At 39.7% G+C, this 16,112-nt stretch overlaps 1 protein-coding gene across 6 annotated transcripts in view; it reads right to left on the bottom strand.

The window, feature by feature from the left end:
* Positions 1-16,112, bottom strand: part of ZFHX4 (zinc finger homeobox 4) — a 217,524-nt gene that overhangs the window by 30,703 nt on the left and 170,709 nt on the right. The window lies entirely within an intron of this gene.

Genomic DNA, 16,112 nt, shown 5'->3' with positions numbered 1-16,112 from the left:
AATTTCTACTTCCCTAAATAGTTGTTGATGCGACTTAATGCAATATCGTTATTTATGATCTACCGCAATGTCAACTGAGAAGAAGTACACCAATCATTTTTATGTCTGTGTCATAGTGCCACTGCTGATGGAATAGATAATGCCTTGGGCACCTGTGCCACTGTTAAATATACACCAGTCGAGTGACAAATTTTTACCTGTGAATCTGACGTGTATATGATGGGTGAAAATAAATAATGTTGGATATTTATTTATTTTATTCATTTTACTCACTTATATAGCGCCATTAGTTCCACAGCACTTTACATACATTATCGGCACTTTCCCCATTGGGACTCACAATCTAAATCCCCGTTAAGATGATGTAGCTAAAGAGACAATGTTTCATGAGAAAGAAATATGCAAATCAGCTCCCCTCCAGAAGGTTGAAAACTGTCCCAGAAGTGTGATCTATTCATAGCTGCAGTGAAAAATTCTGGTTTTGGTAGTACTTTTGCCTTGTTGCTTGGCCTGTTAACTTTGCTTTATACCTCCGATATATGGTACTTGTGAAACCGTTTTCTTGAGCTAACATACAGAGAGATAGTACACAGTAGCTTATGAGATAATATAGTTTACCAGTTGCAGACAGTAGTAAAGTGGTCACTTTTCATATCCATGTTGCTGTTGTAACACCCAGATGCCCTTCAGATGCCCAGGTGTCTATGGTCCTATAAGTGTGGGTAAGATTGACTAGGTGGAGTTGTAGCTGTATCGCTGCTCAATAAGGTTTGCCTAAGCATCACTCCTTATTTTAGTGCTGGAGTGATGCCATTTCCTGACTGTAGTCTTATTCTTACCAGCCATTGTCTTCTGATCTTCCCAGTACTGCTCTGGTCCACTGCCACCATCTTGTGACGGCAACTTCTGAGTGAACGGAAGTCAGAGTGAATGCTCACAAGCTCTGTTCTGGCTCTCTTAGACTTACATTGAGTAGTGACTTCCAGCTCTCCTAGCAAACACTGGAGCGAGAACAGATGAAGAGGGCAGCTAGTAAGTTTGAGACTAGGGTCAGGGAAATGAGATTGGTAGCACCACTCTAGCTCTGCAGTAAAAAAATGCAGGGGGGCAGCATGGTGGTTCAGTGGTTAGCATTGCAGCCTTGCAAGCGCTGAAGTCCTGGGTTCAAATCCCACCAAGGACAACATCTGCAAGGAGTTTGTATGTTCTCCCCATATTTCCTTCAGGTACTTTGGTTTACTCCCACATTCCAAAGACATACTGATAGGGGTTGTCTACTACTGGTGAAAAAAGTATTTAAAAAAATAGTCCCCTCCCAGATTGGTGCTACTCGTCCTTACTTAGTACTGCATCCCTTGCAAGTCTCCTGGATCAAAATCTGACTGTGACATCCCATAATTGCAGAAACCAATCATCAGCTGCTGATTGAGTGCAGCATTCATGTTTCATCCAAGCGGAAGAAGTACTGCCAAAATGTGAACTCTGCAGTGGCAGCGGCTGATTAGATCTAGCGGTCATAGGATAACCCTGCCGGATATTGGAAATTGGCAGGGGATGCAGCGCTGAGTACAAAGGAGATGCAGGAGTCCAGGAGGTGAGTATTGCTCTTCAGGTACCATTGATAGTCAAAACTGTTATCTTTCTTTGAAAAAAATATATTGTTTCCAGTATAGCATTTTACTAATAACTCCTTGATATGCCAGAACGTTATTTGATTCGTTCATCTTCTGACATTAGTATCATTTAGGTAGCCTAATGGAAATTGGCAATTGAAATCTCATTTTTCTAATTACCCCTCAACTTAGCAATGGTCATTTCTAGTAGGGAGCTCGAAAGCTAAAAAGAGGACTCTACTGCAAAGATATAGCAGTATAAACTAAAGGAAACTGATTTTATAATATTGCCGTCTTACAGTAAATGTACATTCCGTCTGGACTCTAGAAAGCCAAGGACAAGTTTAACAATAAGGGCATCACCAGGGACAGGAACGCCAAATAGAATGAGTGAGCATCTTGTAGGCTTCTCTTATACTGTGGTCACCCGCCCCTTGTATTCTGAGTATGTTTGTAATTCCTTGTTCTTTAACCTTCAGGATGAATAAAGGATGAATATAGCAAATTAATGTATTTCTCAAGAAAATATCTAGTGCTTGAATGCAAGATGAAAAAGAAAAAAAAATCATGTTATACTTTCTCATGACCCAGCCTTCCTGATGGATGTTTGGGTAGTTACTGGTTTCTAATTTAATCCTTTTAGTACACTGCAATCTTCATCTTATTTTTAGATATTTAGTATAGTAAGTTTACTTGCATTTTAATAGCTGAAGGAAGTGTTTCATGCATACATTGGGACAAATCAATTTTATTGAAATGTATTGACCATTGTAATATAATATTTGCATGTTTTCTTAGTTTGTAAACCCTTTGATATGGTGACAAGTTCTGTTCTTGGTTATCTCTAAGGTAAAATATCCCCTGGACTGCAAACTCTGTTTCTTGTTCAAAAATCTCCCCACCACCTCCTCCCATCACCAGTTTTTTTTTTTTTTTACTTAATTTCAGAAATTTTACAAGCCCTCAGATTTTAAACAGATGTACATTATGTTTGCCTGCTTGAAATGTAACAGCTGATTAGCTATTGCACCCGATGAATGCTGGATTGATTTTAGGAATTGCTACTCCAAGAAAAACTACTGCATGGAAGAGAACAGAAAGGCACTTCAAAAAAGTTTTCATTAGATCATATTGTTTACTATCCTATCAATTAAATCTATATCAATCTGACATTTAAAAATATTGGTTACTTAAAGAAGCACTTCCATCAAAATTGATATCCTCTAAATATATTGCAGTCATCATATTATACAGCACTGTGCACTTACAATTGCTCATTTTGTCTTTCTACCCAGATAATTCTTCTCTTTTCCATTATTTCTATGACATCACGTGATTAAAAACTGGCTAGGTGAATCCTGCTCTCGAAGTTATAATATCTACCTTATCAAGCTAGGAGATACAAATCAATTATGGAGGAGCTTGGAGGCAGAGGAAGCTGTTGTCATCTTGAGAACATCATCTCATGTTGCCCAATTAAACCTTTGCTTGTTCTTTGGTATCACTAACGGTCCATTGACTTCAACATACTCCAAGAGACTTTTTGGCTTTGGTCCCAAATTGTACCTTTACTGATTTGCATATTTCTACACCATACCAAGTTTGATCAAAACAGCAAAGTTGGCCATACATGGGCAGTCATCTAATAGTCATTGAGGTATCCTCTACAGATGACCAAATCAATTAGATGAGAATCAAATTCATATACATTTTTTAGAATTTCAATGACTGCAAAATAAAAAAAATTGCATTTCGATTTACGTGAATCCTCAAAAATGGTCACTGCCATTTTACCCCATTGTGAAAGATTACTTCAACTAGGTAAGACTCGCATGAGTTCAGGCACAGCTGGGCTTCCCCATCATGTTTGCAGTTATCACATACATCGCATAGTACAGCATAGCCAGTGAGGAAGAATTATTATAGCATGTATAAAAGCAGATGTAAGGAATGCAACAAGCATTTTGTGGTCATCTGGAGAGTGAAGGTGTCACAGCTTAGCCATATAAATATGGAGAGAAAACCATAAAGCACTGAATAACCTCTGCAAATAGCATATGAATGCTGCAGTGAAAACAGTTAACAACATTGGTTTACCCATAGCCAAATATGTTGAGGTCACTTTGATATTCTTAAGGTTGAGTTTGCATTGAAGAGCTTGAAATGAGTTTGATAGTTCGAGGAGACCTTGCAGTTTTACAATCGTTTTTTCAGGGCAATCAATAGAGGTTCTATCGATTCATTATGAATGGATTTGCCATGACTAATTTTTTGGAAAAATCTGGTGAGACTAGTATATTTGAATTTCAAAAGATTTGCTTGGCTCTAATGTCTTTCCATTTTTCAAGTATCACTGTTGCAGCAGTTATACCTAGGGTTGAGCGACCTTAACTTTTATAGGATCGGGTCGGGTTTCACGAAACCCGACTTTCTCAAAAGTCGGGTCGAGTGAAATCGGCCGATCCTATAAAAAAGTCGGGGTCGGGGTCAGCCGAAACACGAAACCAAATGCACTGCAATGGGATACTATGGTTCCCAGGGTCTGAAGGAGAGGAAACTCTCCTTCAGGCCCTGGGATCCATATTTAAGTGTAAAATAAAGAATTAAAATAAAAAATATTGATATACTCACCTGTCCGGCAGCCCCTGCAACTTACCGAGGGAACCGGCGGCCTGCTTTGGTTAAAATGAGCGCGCCCAGGGCCTTCCGTGACGTCACGGCTTTGTGATTGGTCACGACGGCCCATGTGACCGCCACGCGACCAATCACAAGCCGCGGACATCATTCTCAGGTCCTAAATTCCTAGAATTCTAAATTCTAGGAATTTAGGACCTGAGAATGACGTCCACGGCTTGTGATTGGTCGCGTGGTGGTCACATGGGCCGTCGCGACCAATCACAAAGCCGTGATGTCATCTTAAGGTCCTTCACGCGCTGATTCTTAGGAAGGAAGGCTGCCGGAAAGAAGCAGGGCGCATCCGAGGGTGAGTATATTCCTATTAGGTATATACTCACCCTCGGCTTCAGCGCGTGAAGGACCTTAAGATGACGTCACGGCTTTGTGATTGGTCGCGACGGCCCATGTGACCGCCACGCGACCAATCACAAGCCATGACGTCACCGCAGGCCATTCATGCGCTGATTCTTAGGAAGGAAGGCTGCCGGTTAGTACCAGGGCGCGTCAGAGGGTGAGTATATCAATATTTTTTATTTTGATTCTTTATTTTACACTTAAATATGGATTCCGATACCGATTCCCGATATCGCAAACATATCGGAACTCGGTATCGGAATTCCGATCCCAGATTCAGAAGATCGCTGACCTCATAGCTGACCCCACACAGGGGTCGGGTCGGGTTTCATGAAACCCGACTTTGCCAAAAGTCGGCGACTTCTGAAAATGGCCGACCCGTTTCGCTCAACCCTAGTTATACTGTCTTACCATTTCCATACAATTTTGAAATTCTTAAAATAGTTATATTGAAGGTTTTGTACCAAGTTTGGAAGTTATCCCTTATCTTAGGCTTTGAAAACTGTCTGAATGGAATGAAGGTCAAGCATACACACCTCTTCTTCAATCTCAATGAAACCGCCAGACATAGGAGAGGACCCAGAGCATTTTTTAATATAAAAAAATTAAATTATTAGTAAAAAGCTTGAACTTTGTCCCCTGTATGGCTTAGCACAACACTGAACAGGTAGAATATTAAGAATAAGAGTCGCACTTCTACACAACTACAGCTTTACTAATATGGTGTCCCATATTGACAGGTCATGCATAATCTGACCTTCAATATTAATTATCACACCTAAGTCTAAAATAATAAAATCCTAATTCCTCCATTCTTCCATGAAATAGCATAAACGGTGCTGTAGGTTAATTGTGAAGTGTGACATGTACTGCTGTTATAGAACCCATCTGGTCTACAAGTGATCTATCAAGTGTAAATGTAGGCGATCTCATGAAGAGCTCGTGGGACAATTGGCTACTGGCCCTCTCTTTTGTGTAAACTGTGCAGAACATCTCTCTTTGTCAGTGTGACATTGTATGGTCAATGCAGCATAGTATATTCATGATCATACAAGAAGCCAAAGAAAGAAAGGAATAACATTGGATTGTGCAGAGTTAAGGTAACACATTGCATCTAAATTTTACTACCCCCCTGACCATTTCTGTTTTCTATGTTTTGCTTTATGGTCACATTCCAAATAAAAGGATGGTATAAAACAAAAGTGTGGTTAAAAATTACAATACTTTTTTTTTGCCTGAAATTCTCATTTCCTACAGCCTGTAATATTTATGAAAATTCCAGTGCTTTACCCAATCCCTTATCTTTCTTGCAGTTTTGGCTTTCGGCCTCTCCATTGTTCAGTGCATCCTGTTCGGCCATTATTTCTATTGGTTTGGCAGTTAGTCTCATTGAATGTATGGATTTTGTGTTTAAATGTATTGGAGGTTTAGCACTGATAAAGGGTTATTGAATGTGTTGTGAATGCCTGCTCTCCGGTCAGCCCCTCCTGCTTGTTTTCTAGAGAGCAGCGTTAAGCAACACGAACAAGCTCGCTATTATATATTGTCTTAGGGAGGTCTTCTTTGCTGTCTTTTTACCCTGTGGCCCTTAAACCTCAGTTAGAGCGACAACCGATACCGTTGTGTTTCCCATTCATGAGCCACTTTCTGATCCTTTATACCTTAATAGAAATAGACATTTTAAATACAAAATAGAAATGGGCTAGTATATAGCAGGAGTCAATTATATTGTCTCATATGCCATATTATGTTAATGCAAACCCTTAATAGCAATTCCATCATCCATATCCTCCGTTCTCGACATTGCGGTGAAAATGATTCTTCGAGACTCATTGTTCTTTCGAAGGTAAATAAAATGGCTGCTGTATAAGTTACATGCCATCAATTGTGAAATCACGAAGAAGAGAACGAAAGGGATCATGTCTAAGTGAGCGAACAATACGCGATATGCAATTCTTCCAACAAAAGAAGGATAAAACAAATGTCGTCTTGAAATGGAAGCTGAATGGTGTCATGATCAAACCTACGTACAATGCAGTAATATCCTTTCTATCGGATCTTTGCTAATCTGCAGTGGTCTGTGGTTTTTCCTTCTATCTACGCGTTTCCGGCCGCACTAATGGATATGTGCGTGTTTTTCTCCAGTCGAAATTAAAAATAATTCATTCTTAAATTTATCAGTTTCAATTTTTCAAAATCCCTTTTACTGCCCTGAGGGAAATATTGCCCCTCGATGTAAGTGCTGGGAAATGTAATCATATAGAGGCTGAAATTATATTATAAGGCTATTGTAGTTGGCAGCATGAAATATTAACAGGCGGCATGTGTGAGCGAAAGAAAATCTATGGGATCATGTTTAGCACGACATTTTCCTATGCAAAATAATAAGCAATCTGTGTAACGGTTCAGACCTACATTGTGGCCGAAAGGCCCTTGCGTAGGGTTGCTGGTTTTGTATATACAATATTTAGCTTTATTTATAGAAAATATTGTGACGGCTCGGTGTGCTAGGTGTAAAAAAAAAAATATATATAAAAAAATGCAATGGTGACATAGCAATAGATGTGATTTGTAACAAGCCCTATGCATAAGCTATTTTGAGCCTAAAGTCCTTTGACTGTTCACGAGATGATAGAAAAGAAAGAAAAAAAATCAGGCATGACAGACATTTGACATGAAAAATGATGCAATACTCTGCAGTATACAGCTGGGTCAGAGTGACACATTATATTTCAAAGACAATGCAGACAAAGCCCCTCCAACTGCAATCAAGCCTCCACCCCCCTCCATCATATTAAATGCTACCTCCATCTAGCTCACAGACTCTCCCGTAATATACAGGTTTCATTATAGGGATGTGTATTTCAGTGTATAAATCTTTGATGGTGTGCAATACCAATATGCCTGCTGAAATATACTACACCCCAGTCCCAGGAGGTAAATAGAACAAGATTTAATTGCTGGGTGCCTAGATGAACCCTTTTCTATTTTACCTTTACAAATAATTGCTGTATATGTAAGAACAGACTGCTTTATTTGAGATATTCTCTACATTTATAGGGACTTTATACTACTGTTATTAATAAATGATAATGATATATATTGGCCAATAATAATGGTGCCTTGTGCACCTTGTAGATAATATTAATATATATCGGAGTGGCGTTTAAAAAATTTTTTAATTACCCTTCTCGTCAGATCTTGTCTATGTTTATCTGACCTCACAACCCCCGGGAGAATAACCCCTATGGGCTCGTGCAGATGACCGTATAAATTGGACAAGTGCAATCCGATTAAAAAAAAAAAAGGGATTGCACTCGGGCCAATGTTATTCAGTGAGGCAGTGCAGATTACTGTATTTTTTTCTCAGGCCTAATCGGCGTGAGAAAAAAATTGCAACATCCTGCGAGTTCACTGATTCGAGTCTATGGTTGGGAGAGAAAAAAAATCGGATGCCACAGTTTGGGTTTGATTTTTTACGGATACATTAGATTTGTGCAACATAGGAAACAGTGAATGGTCTTGTAAAAGATTAATAATGCTGCTGCTGTAAAAAAAACAAAAACGGATTGGATACGCGTGACAAGTGAGAATAAAATCATCAATCTTTTCTGGATGAAAATCAGACCGATTTTGTCACGTGACCCTGGCCTATAGGTCGTGTATATATCCTACAACACGTAGATGAATGTCTGTGACTTTTGATGCATGTCGGAACAAGAGCCACCGGATGGAATATTGCGGTAATTTTTATTTTTGCATTTTTCATAAAAATATTCACACCATAAAAGCATAAAAACAGCAAGAACTGTCTTCTAGTTGCCCTCCAATAATGCTACATGGTGGTGAAAAAAAAAACCTTTTGTAAATGTGATTATTTCTCATTACTCAGTGTTTTGTCTCCCCCCAAAAAAAATTGTACATAAGGTTCAATTATAGTGATTGTGTTATTTATCAAATTCCTAACTTCCTGCCTGATATCAAGGCTCCGGATTTATTAAATGAGAGTAAAAATTACATCGGCTTTCTTTGTGCATTTTTTAAACTTTATTTGTTATTTTTTGACCTCTCGACAGTATATGTTAAGACAAAAAACGATTTCATAAATATTTACAAAAATAATAGAATTCCTAGATTTAACCCTTCCACGATTCCCATAAAATAGGTTGCCTTCTTTTGTTATAGGACATCTTAGCCAAATACGGAAAACATTAATTGTTGTCGTGCTTGAAAAGTAAAGGATGAAGCGCATATGCTCATATTTGGCGATGGCTACCTGCGAGAATTGGAAAACCGTCAAGTCTTCTGATTGGATCTTTATAACCGAGCTATCCTCCGCGTGTTGAATTGTAGTAGTGACAGCGACTGAACGCTGAAAAAATCCCTGCCAAAATGTGACTGTCAGCAAATACACGAAAGAGATTTAAAAGGATATGCGGAAAATAGTCTACATGGGATGCGACAGAATAAGAAACAAAGAAGAGAAAAAATGCTGTCACATGTCCTACACTGCAAATACCTTAGACAGAAAAACACATTATCCAGGTGTTTTGTGACGCTAATGCATTTATACCCCAGAAATCTTTATGGAAACTAAACATACAGCTCTAGTTATTGTTACCAAACCAGCAAAATCTAATAAAAGTGAGAATCAATAGATGAACAATTTAAATTGTACAAGCTTCGCGGCTTACAATTGTTTGTTTGGTAGTTACGCGTTATATGGGCGACAAAGGCAATACTTCTGTCAAATCAAGAGGAAGCCGCTCTGCAGCTCTGACATCTACAGTTTGCAGTAAATGAAGTAGAATTGTGTCTTTAGCGCTTTTATTTATTCTTAGACTTTTGCGGGTTAGCACATTGTAGGTGGTGGAACAGCCATCATTAATTTGTATAAAGATAAAATTATGGACCGATTCAAGTATTAAATCAAAGAATGAAAACCATAAGGGCAAGGCAAGGAATTTCAATATGAGGCAATATCAGATGTCTAAATGAGTTGGTCACTCTACTCGAAGGCGACCATACACAGACTAATGTTGCGCAACACCAATTGTTTTGCTGGACCAGTTGACTGTCGTATATGTGCTGTCCGAGATAAAAATGGAGAGCACGTGGACAGCACACTGACCAATGTTATTCAATAGGGTGTTCACATGACAGTTTCGCAGCATGCACTAATCTTTTCCGGATTTTGGATCAAACTCACCTATTCCAATCTACGGATGTGCAAAAGAAAAAGAATCGGATTCCATACGGATCATTCGTATTCCATTTGATTAATACTGATCGATTGCAGTTCCTAACGGAAATTGTATTTGGTTCTATAAATTTTATTCACTGCTGATGTATAAAAACGGATGTCTTACTAAGTAAATTCCAAACAAATGGATGGAATATGGATGAAGATCACCGTTTTTTCTGGATGAGAATTGAATGATTTTTTTTATATATATGCTCGTCTGAATTTAGCCTAATCTGTATTAGTTGTTTGGCTGATGTTTGTTCTAAAGATGTTATTGCTAAGAAATGGATGTGGTATGCTAAGTTTCATAAAACCTAAACCCATATTTCTTAGCGAAGACAAGCAACCACTCAAAATGTCTGGCAGCAGTTTACGCTATTCCTATTTATGTGCTCTTGGCTGAACCAAGTATGCATGTGTGTGGGGAGGTTAGCGGGAATAGCTGTTGGTCAAACAGGCATTTACTAAAAACTATTCAAGCTGTATGGTCACCTTAATGACACGTGATGGATATTTTTGGCACGGGTCTCTTGTGGGGTCTATGGAGAGTGCTCAGGAGCTGAACCTTCTCTATAGTGTGCAGATGCTAGCTGTGTAACACAGTTTTGCATCTATCTGTAAAAGCAGTGACTGAAACTTCCGATTTAATCATTTACATGCTGCTGTCAGTCACTGTCCGCTGAATTTAAATGGAGTAATCACTAGTACGCACACATTAGCGCCCATATCCCCACCCGGTGATGCTATTACCATGGCAGACGGTTGCCTGCTGAAGGCACTCATTTCTGCCATCTCGGTACTCCTGTGAAGATCAACCCAGGAAACTAAATAAAAAACAGAAAAATAAAGAAAAGTTTAAAAATGTATAAAATATATAAAAATTTAAATTACTCCCCTTTTCTTTCCTCAAAAATAAAGAGATTTTAAAATAAACATATTTGGAATTCCCGGTTCCCTAAAATTACCATCTATCAAAATGTAAAATTAATGAAACTGTACATTAAAAGGAACCTTTCACTACTTTTTAAGTCTCTCAACAAATGCCACCACCTTTATCTACTCCTGTACTGCATTCCACAAAGTTGCCTTTCGTCTCCTGACTCCCCCCTGTATACCACCAAAAATACCATATGAATTGCTCCCAAACTGTATTTAGATGGGGATAGCCTGATCCGATGGGCGTCATCCCTGTGGTGTCCTGCATCATGCACATAATTTAATCGCAATCTTGCACTTGAGCAATAGCTTAGTAAGCCCGAGCAAGCACACTTACACCGGAGCCAGAATGACAACAATCAGCACATGCGCAGTGATGTCCTTTGCTCTGCCCGCGGTAGGGCTGAGCAAGGTGCGCCTGTGTGTGCCGGCAATGCTTCTGTGCAGGCACAAGTCTATGTTGCATGGATGCATCATCCACAATATTCTGAGCTGGAAGACGGTAATTAGGAGCAGAGGGGAGAGACAGATGAGGCAGTGATGATGCCCATTTGACCAGACCATCCTCATCTAAATACAGGGTGGGAGCAATTCAAAAGGTATTTTTGCGGTAGACGAGGATAGTCAGGAGATAATATACACATTTGTGGAATGCAATACAGGAGCAGATGAAGGTGGTGGCATTTGTTGAGAGAGTGGTGGCAGGTTCGCTCTAATGACAAAAAGGAAAACAAAATTAAAGCATTAGAGTTGACGCATTTCTGACACTGCAGTTCTCCACCGAAAAAATGCAATAAAAAGTGACCAAAATGTCGGTTGTTCCTCAAAATCGTATCAATAAAACTACAGCTCAAAGAAACCAAGCTTTCACACAGCTCCATTGACAGAAAAATAAATAAGTCTCAGAAACTAAACAAAAAGAAAAAAAATGTTTTACAAGATTCAGAATTTATTTAAGCAATAAAATTTAGAAAAAAAAAAAAAACCTGCAAGTTTGAGATCGTCATGAGTGTTCGGACTTAGGCTATGTGCACACGTCAGGATTTTATGCAGAAATTTCCTGAGCAAAACCGGAGATTTTCCGCATAAAATCCGCACGCGTTTTTCTCGCAGTTTTGTCGCTTTTTTTGCACGGATTTTTCGCTTTTTTTTTCCGGAGCTTCCCAATTCAATAAGATAGTGGGAAATCTGCAAAATTAATGAACATGCTGCGTATTTTTCCACATGCGTTTTTTTTGCGGAAAAATCCGCAACATGTGCACAAAAATTGCAGAATGCATTGGAAATGATGGGATGCATAATGTATGTGTTTTTTATGCATTTTAGCAGCGGAATACCGCCGCAAAAATGCGCAAAAACCGCAAAATATCCGCGAATAATCCGGAACGTTTGCACATACCCTTAGCGTATTGTATTGTTAGGTCATTTTTATTATGCACTGAATGTAGTAAAAACATAACAAAAAACAATGGCGGATTGTGTTTTTTTTATCAGGTCACTCTACACGGAATTTTATACCCATTTTTTCAGTATATGATATGATAAAATGAATAATGTAATTGAAAATTAAAACTAGTCTTGCATAAAACAAGTCCTCATATGGCTAAGTCAATGGAAAAATAACAAAAGTTATAGTTCTTGGGAAAAGGAAAGGGAAAAAAAAACTAAAAAAAACCCTAAAATTCTCCAGGTCTTGAAAGAGTTATGAAAGAATGATATTAAGATGGAAAAAGATTTACACTTTAGAAATCAGAAACACATTCATGAAAGCTTGGTATTGTGTTCTAGTAATCAAGAGTGGAACTCCTTGTACATCATGATTTTTACTGTAATACTATGGTTTATGAGAAATGCAAATGGGAGATGTTGTGAACAATGTTAGAGATATGAGAAAAATTATATTAAATCCATACATATTTATTTGGTGGACTAATTTTACCTACTTGAGGATCATTGTTGTGAATAAAAGTCCATCATATATTACTCAATAGGAATGAGAGATAGCTTGGGAGAGCGTAAGGCTACTTTCACATTAGTGTCGTGCCCTGCACGTCGCAATGCGATGTTGCGGCGCACCGACGCATACTGTGGAAGCGCCGCACAATGGGGGCAGCGGATGCTGTTTTTCAACGCATCTGCTGCCCCATTGTGAGGTGCGAGGAGGCGGGGGCGGAGTTCCGGCCTCGCATGCGCGGTCGGAAATGCTGGACACGACACACCAAGAAACGTTACATGCAACGTTTTTTGGTGGCGATGGTTCGACGCAACACGACGCAACTGTCGCACGACGGTTGCGACGTGTGTCAATGGGTCGCACCGCGTCGCTAATGCAAGTCAATGGAGAAAAAAACAATTTTTCTACAAAACGACGCATAGCGACGTGCGGTGCACGACGCTAGTGTGAAAGTAGTCTAACGTGTTAAAGTCTAGAAGGTATCCAAAATTGTTTTTTGGGGATGACATTTGATGACCTTAATGGCAACTGTTTACCAAAAAAAACTTTAATTGAAAAAACTAGATCAAGAAATGGACAATCCTTCTAAGCTCTTTAAAATATAAATTAATTTTGAGTAGTTTTTGCTAGCATTATATACCGAGATTAAGAAATCTGAAATATTTATATTATGAGACTAAGATTCAGTCTGTGGAATTTGTATTAATGACTAATCCATTCTGAATGCATAATACTTAATAAATGGAAACAACTTGAAATTCTTTCATTTAGAAGGTGCTGCTGCTGTGGAACGCTAGGCCTCGACCAATTTAATACAGCAGCTCCAGGCTGTGGCCTACTTCACTTCTAATGGTTTCTTTGTGTATGATAACTTGACTATGGTGTGTGTTAAAGATTATTCCAGCTCTGAAAGGGTCTGGGCAACAGAACATAAGACAATTAATTGCAGGTTGAACAGCTTTACACATGAGTTTTACCTCAGGTGCAGCACACTACATAGACATTTTAAGCCTCTTCTTGGGCTGAAACATCTGCAGGAAAAAAAACCCTAACATTCTTGATAAATGAGATAAGCAAAAGCATGATTTTAATTAAGAAAATGATTTCCAAACATATTTGCTGCAACATCTTTTATTATCTGTCTAGTCGTATGACAAGTCTAGAAAAAAAAATCTGTTGCCTGCTCATCTTTAGATACCGACTATTACTGGATATTTTAGTGTTATTGTACTAGATGGATCTGGAGCTACTGTATAACGGCAAATTCAGAAGTCCATATGAAACGGTCCGAGATCTGACCGTGATGCACAGACTGGCCACGGGTCTCCTGACCCAAGCGCGACCACTTCATAGAAATATATGAAGCCTTTACACTTAGGTGTAGAGACGCTGCCAGTCTGTGCAGTAGGGTCTGATCTTGAACTGATTTATATGGATGTCTGAATGCGTCCTAAATAAGAGGATTATCATTCACAGTAAGGCTTCTTTTACACTTACCATGGTTTTGCATCACGTTTTTGCAGCCCCAATAGAATTCCACGGAGCGCCATAAGCCTTATGGCTGTGAGGGCCGTATTTACGGCCGTGAAAAAATATCGAGCCTGCTTGATATTTTTCACTGCTTACGGACATGGCCCCCGTTGCAAATCAATGGGGCACCATGCACTGTGATTTCCGGTTTTGCGGACCACCGTTTTTGTTTTTCCAATACTTTTGCCATAGTATTGGAAACCTGAAAAACGCCAATCCGCAAGTTTTTTGCCGTCCATTATTGCGGCAGACCGCGAAAATTGTGGCAATACGGCCCACAAAAAAGGCCCGCAATAACGGGCCACAAAAAACATGGTAAGTGTAAAAGAAGCCGAACAAGATTGCTCGATATGACTGTCTATGTAACTACTCTATACTAGAGATGCGAGAATCGATTAGCAGGATACTGAATCCAGCAGTCAGGTCAGTAATTCATGATCGCTGGACGAGAGCCCTGCAAATCGCATTTTACCTAACGGCATCCAAGGTTCCACTTTTGATTATTCGGGCTGGCGCAACATCATGTGTGCATGATGCTGCAATGATGATTTTGCGCTAGGTAGGCTAATTAAAAGAGGAGCCATGGATGGATGCCATCAGGGAATTCGCCCAGTCCAGTCCCATCTCTACTCTATATAAACCATTTGCCCATATTTGCAAAAATATTCTTCAACATATAGATATTACCACTGCCCTGTGCAAACCAGTCACTTGACCTATGGTAGATACGACCAAAAAGTCATGTGCATAAATGGCTCTTAACCTTTTATGATTGAAGGGTCATCTATCAAACCTATCTATCCAGAGCCTTGACCTCTCAAGTTCTAGTTAAGATGGTTAAATAGCACCTGATTTGTGTAATCTGATCATGTTTATTTCCCTATGGTTCATTAAAGATTAAGTGTCTGCAGGACTAAGGGTACCGTCACACAGTGCAATTTTGATCGCTACGACGGTACGATTCGTGACGTTCTAGCGATATCGTTACGATATCGCAGTGTCTGACACGCAGCAGTGATCAGGGATCCTGCTGAGAATCGTACGTCGTAGCAGATCGTATGGAACTTTCTTTCGTCGCTTGATCACCCGCTGACATCGCTGGATCGTTGTGAGTGACAGCGATCCAGCGATGTGTTCGCTTGTAACCAGGGTAAACATCGGGTAACTAAGCGCAGGGCCGCGCTTAGTAACCCGATGTTTACCGTGGTTACCAGCGTAAACGTAAAAAAAAAAAAACAGTACATACTTACATTCCGGTGTCTGTCCTCCGGCGTCTCAGCTTCTCTGCACTGTGAGCGCCGGCCAGCCAGAAAGCGAGCACAGCGGTGACGTCTGACGTCACCGCTCTGCTTTCCGGCTGCTGTGCTTACACAGTGGAGAGAAGCTGAGACGCCGGAGGACAGACACCGGAATGTAAGTATGTACTGTTTGTTTTTTTTACGTTTACGCTGGTAACCAGGGTAAACATCGGGTTACTAAGCGCGGCCCTGCGCTTAGTAACTCGATGTTTACCCTGGTTACCCGGGGACTTCGGCATCGCTCCAGCGCCGTGATTGCAACGTGTGACCGCAGTCTACGACGCTGGAGCGATAATCATACGATCGCTGCGACGTCACGGATCGTGCCGTTGTAGCGATTAAAATGGTACTGTGTGACGGTACCCTTAGGCAGAGATATATCTTAAAAGGAACCTGTAATGGTCTTTGATCTGCAGGCGGAATGTTCTAGAGTTTGAGGAGCTAATCTGATTTATATAATCTTTGTGAGTAAAGTTTTACTAAAACTTGGATTTTATTCATTTTTG

Source organism: Ranitomeya variabilis, chromosome 6 (genome assembly GCF_051348905.1).
Source record: "Ranitomeya variabilis isolate aRanVar5 chromosome 6, aRanVar5.hap1, whole genome shotgun sequence".
Lineage (NCBI taxonomy): Eukaryota > Metazoa > Chordata > Amphibia > Anura > Dendrobatidae > Ranitomeya > Ranitomeya variabilis.
Note: the sequence above shows the minus strand (reverse complement) of the source record. Positions and strands in the feature narration are given on the sequence as shown.